This window comes from Schistocerca gregaria, unplaced genomic scaffold, assembly GCF_023897955.1.
Source record: "Schistocerca gregaria isolate iqSchGreg1 unplaced genomic scaffold, iqSchGreg1.2 ptg000587l, whole genome shotgun sequence".
Lineage (NCBI taxonomy): Eukaryota > Metazoa > Arthropoda > Insecta > Orthoptera > Acrididae > Schistocerca > Schistocerca gregaria.
Genome location: NW_026061977.1, coordinates 120,001 through 125,000, shown reverse-complemented (window position 1 = coordinate 125,000; position 5,000 = coordinate 120,001). Strand labels below are relative to the sequence as shown.

Here is a 5,000-nt window from a genome sequence, read left to right as displayed (position 1 = left end):
GAATTAACCAGACAAATCGCTCCACCAACTAAGAACGGCCATGCACCACCACCCACCGAATCAAGAAAGAGCTATCAATCTGTCAATCCTTCCGGTGTCCGGGCCTGGTGAGGTTTCCCGTGTTGAGTCAAATTAAGCCGCAGGCTCCACTCCTGGTGGTGCCCTTCCGTCAATTCCTTTAAGTTTCAGCTTTGCAACCATACTTCCCCCGGAACCCAAAAGCTTTGGTTTCCCGGAGGCTGCCCGCCGAGTCATCGGAGGAACTGCGGCGGATCGCTGGCTGGCATCGTTTATGGTTAGAACTAGGGCGGTATCTGATCGCCTTCGAACCTCTAACTTTCGTTCTTGATTAATGAAAACATACTTGGCAAATGCTTTCGCTTCTGTTCGTCTTGCGACGATCCAAGAATTTCACCTCTAACGTCGCAATACGAATGCCCCCGCCTGTCCCTATTAATCATTACCTCGGGTTCCGAAAACCAACAAAATAGAACCGAGGTCCTATTCCATTATTCCATGCACACAGTATTCAGGCGGGCTTGCCTGCTTTAAGCACTCTAATTTGGTCAAAGTAAACGTGCCGGCCCACCGAGACACTCAACTAAGAGCACCCTGGTAGGATTTCAACGGGGTCCGCCTCGGGACGCGCAAGCACGCCTTCGGCTCGCCCCACCGGCAGGACGTCCCACGATACATGCCAGTTAAACACCGACGGGCGGTGAACCAACAGCGTGGGACACAAATCCAACTACGAGCTTTTTAACCGCAACAACTTTAATATACGCTATTGGAGCTGGAATTACCGCGGCTGCTGGCACCAGACTTGCCCTCCAATAGATACTCGTTAAAGGATTTAAAGTGTACTCATTCCGATTACGGGGCCTCGGATGAGTCCCGTATCGTTATTTTTCGTCACTACCTCCCCGTGCCGGGAGTGGGTAATTTGCGCGCCTGCTGCCTTCCTTGGATGTGGTAGCCGTTTCTCAGGCTCCCTCTCCGGAATCGAACCCTGATTCCCCGTTACCCGTTACAACCATGGTAGGCGCAGAACCTACCATCGACAGTTGATAAGGCAGACATTTGAAAGATGCGTCGCCGGTACGAGGACCGTGCGATCAGCCCAAAGTTATTCAGAGTCACCAAGGCAAACGGACCAGACGAGCCAATCCGATTGGTTTTGATCTAATAAAAGCGTCCCTTCCATCTCTGGTCGGGACTCTGTTTGCATGTATTAGCTCTAGAATTACCACAGTTATCCAAGTAACGTGGGTACGATCTAAGGAACCATAACTGATTTAATGAGCCATTCGCGGTTTCACCTTAATGCGGCTTGTACTGAGACATGCATGGCTTAATCTTTGAGACAAGCATATGACTACTGGCAGGATCAACCAGGGAGCTGCGTCAACGAGAGCTGAGCAGCCGGCCGCCCGGGAGTGTGTCCCGAGGGCCCGCGCGAACACGCAAGCGTCCGCTCAATTATTCTGCAAACAGGAGGAGGCTGAGCTCCCCTGCACGATACACCTCGAAACCCTCTCAGGTCCCGGCGGCGCGCAGCGCCGTCCTAAGTACTTGGTCGGGTTCGAGAGAGGCGCAATCGCCCGGAGATAGGCGAGTAGACGCTTTCAGTGCGAACACCCGTGCTCCCAACTGAGCTTGCCGCTGCCGACAGAGGCCCGGGAGCGTGCTGTCGTGGCATTGCCGGCGGGAAACAACACGCGCCACCTACGGTGACCGGCAGCTCCAACGCCAGCGCCACAGAAGGGCAAAGCCCCACTTGGGTGCAGAAGCGAACTCTCCCAGCACAGCGCACGCGCCAACACGTCCGCAGAGCTGCGATACAAACCACCTGCGAGAACCGCTGGGGGCGACCGAGCAGCAGACGGCGTCGCGACGCCGAGTGCCGGGCGGCGGCGCATCCTCAACGCACACAGTCCGCAATCGGACCAGCACACTGCAGATGTCCACCGCGCTTCGCACCGGGCTCGGCAGAACCCACTTTGGCCGCCTGGCGCCGCGCGCAGGGTGCGCCGGCGCATAGCTGGGACGCCAGCCGGGCCCGTCGGCCGGCGCTCCTGCCACTGGGCGCCCCCCACCAGCCGGCTGTAGTGCGTGCGCTCACGCAGCGCGCGGCCAGCACGCCGGGCGGCCCCCCCTCACCGGCCGGGGACTGTCCCGCCAAGCCACAGCCTCGTATCGCTTCATACCCACATGGCCAACTCAGGTTCGGGGGCATGGCGGGTACCGCCGAAACAACCGGTTCACAGATGTACCGATCGTCGCTATCACCGATGCACCTGCAGCGCGAACAACCGCTCAACAACTGATTTCCAGTTCATTTGCGGATCTTTGGCAGCAAACGTATACGTCAATCTACATTTGCGAAATCTACGATTCTGGCATGCCTGCATGTTATGTGTCACGACACGCTACATCAGCCCACATACACACTGCGGCATGTACACGAGAGAACACGTGGAAGATGGTCCGCGCACGTGTGCAATGTCCCTTGCGCGGTCGACTGTCAACCGGCCTCTGTAGCATGTCGCAGATGTGGAACGCGGTCCACCGTGCTATCATGTTGTGTGGGGCAATACGATTAAATAGGAAAACCCTCGTCGCTACATCAACAGACGGCTCACGCTGATTCCCGGCAGAGGGAGGAGGGGGGGGGGGGCCAACATGCAATACTTTCGTCCGTACCTACTTACCACATGTCTGTACGGCGTACAACAGTGCAATCTCGCTGTAATGGGGAGATGAGACAAGTAGCATCGTGCACAACATATGGCCCTTATGATTCGCCATTGTAGGGCGCAGCCGGTGTACGGTCAAGCATGTGCCACATTATGTCACTCAGTACGTAACGACGGATGATCAGTGTGGGTTACGCGTACATCAGCGGACAGTCCACACAGGCCGTACCACAACGTACACTGACTGCATCGACAACCGAATGCAACTGAACAGCTGCAAGGCTCATTTCACAAACAAACGCCTGACCGACCAGCTTGGAAGGGCAGGAGGGGAGGGCGATATTCGTTCTGTAGCGGTACACCCTTCCAGTGGTTAGCGGGACTGTGTAGAAAGTACGCAACACTCGAAAGACCTTTATGTGAGGGTACGCACCATGGCATCAAGAAATACACATGACACCAGAGGATCCAAGCAGTGAACTATGTTCAGAGGGTTGCTGTTAGGCAAAGCTACATTCCTGTGACGTTACATGTGACAGTTAAGGTGCAGTGTAAGTTAGGTTAAGGTGCAGTGTAAGTTAGGTTAAGGTGCAGTGTAAGTTAGGTTAAGGTGCAGTGTAAGTTAGGTTAAGGTGCAGTGTAAGTTAGGTTAAGGTGCAGTGTAAGTTAGGTTAAGGTGCAGTGTAAGTTAGGTTAAGGTGCAGTGTAACTTAGGTTAAGGTGCAGTGTAAGTTAGGTTAAGGTGCAGTGTAACTTAGGTTAAGGTGCAGTGTAACTTAGGTTAAGGTGCAGTGTAACTTAGGTTAAGGTGCAGTGTAACTTAGGTTAAGGTGCAGTGTAACTTAGGTTAAGGTGCAGTGTAAGTTAGGTTAAGGTGCAGTGTAAGTTAGGTTAAGGTGCAGTGTAACTTAGGTTAAGGTGCAGTGTAACTTAGGTTAAGGTGCAGTGTAAGTTAGGTTAAGGTGCAGTGTAACTTAGGTTAAGGTGCAGTGTAACTTAGGTTAAGGTGCAGTGTAACTTAGGTTAAGGTGCAGTGTAACTTAGGTTAAGGTGCAGTGTAAGTTAGGTTAAGGTGCAGTGTAAGTTAGGTTAAGGTGCAGTGTAAGTTAGGTTAAGGTGCAGCGTAACTTAGGTTAAGGTGCAGCGTAACTTAGGTTAAGGTGCAGCGTAACTTAGGTTAAGGTGCAGCGTAACTTAGGTTAAGGTGCAGCGTAACTTAGGTTAAGGTGCAGCGTAACTTAGGTTAAGGTGCAGCGTAACTTAGGTTAAGGTGCAGCGTGGGTTAGGTTAGGGGCCAACGTGGGTTAGGTTAGGGGCCAACGTGGGTTAGGTTAGGGGCCAACGTGGGTTAGGTTAGGGGCCAACGTGGGTTAGGTTAGGGGCCAACGTGGGTTAGGTTAGGGGCCAACGTGGGTTAGGTTAGGGGCCAACGTGGGTTAGGTTAGGGGCCAACGTGGGTTAGGTTAGGGGCCAACGTGGGTTAGGTTAGGGGCCAACGTGGGTTAGGTTAAGGGCCAACGTGGGTTAGGTTAAGGGCCAACGTGGGTTAGGTTAAGGGCCAACGTGGGTTAGGTTAAGGGCCAACGTGGGTTAGGTTAAGGGCCAACGTGGGTTAGGTTAAGGGCCAACGTGGGTTAGGTTAAGGGCCAACGTGGGTTAGGTTAAGGGCCAACGTGGGTTAGGTTAAGGGCCAACGTGGGTTAGGTTAAGGGCCAACGTGGGTTAGGTTAAGGGCCAACGTGGGTTAGGTTAAGGGCCAACGTGGGTTAGGTTAAGGGCCAACGTGGGTTAGGTTGCCAGAGATGTGTCAAATCAGGATGTACGTTTGGCTGGTGTCAGGTGGTGGGTTGGTTCGATGCCTTTATAAGGGGTGTGGCCAAAGGGTATTTTATTACTTGTACCTTTTGTGTTGTGGCGTGGCGTTGCGTCCTGTGTTGATACTGGGTGGACCACTGTGGGTGTTGCTGGCTGATTTGAGCTGCGTTGTTTGCGGGTGATGTGAGACATTCTGTCTTATTAGTGGACGTGACGTTCCTCTTGTCGTTGTTTGGATAGTGTCCTGTGGCAGCGAGGATAAAATGGATGTTGTTGAACGATAGTGCTTTGGTGCTTTCGCTTTGTTACACACAGAGTGGACTGTGAGATAGGGTGACTGGGTCGAGTGCGGTTCACACTGTCCTCCCCAGTTTACAGTATGTATCATCTATGTATGTGGTCCTGCATCATTTACTAAGGAGGGACGTCAGACGACTGAAATATTAGTTATGTACTGATGTAAAGCAGAATGCTTACCTTCCACCAGTG

At 53.1% G+C, this 5,000-nt stretch overlaps 1 non-coding gene across 1 annotated transcript in view; it reads right to left on the bottom strand.

Moving 5' to 3' along the window:
• LOC126316468 (small subunit ribosomal RNA) overlaps positions 1 to 1,398 on the bottom strand; it is a 1,893-nt gene extending 495 nt beyond the window's left edge. Inside the window, exon 1 of the ribosomal RNA XR_007556092.1 lies at positions 1 to 1,398. This exon is cut by the window's left edge and continues 495 nt beyond it. This is a non-coding gene — a ribosomal RNA (small subunit ribosomal RNA).
• Between the last annotated feature and the right edge of the window lie 3,602 nt (positions 1,399 to 5,000).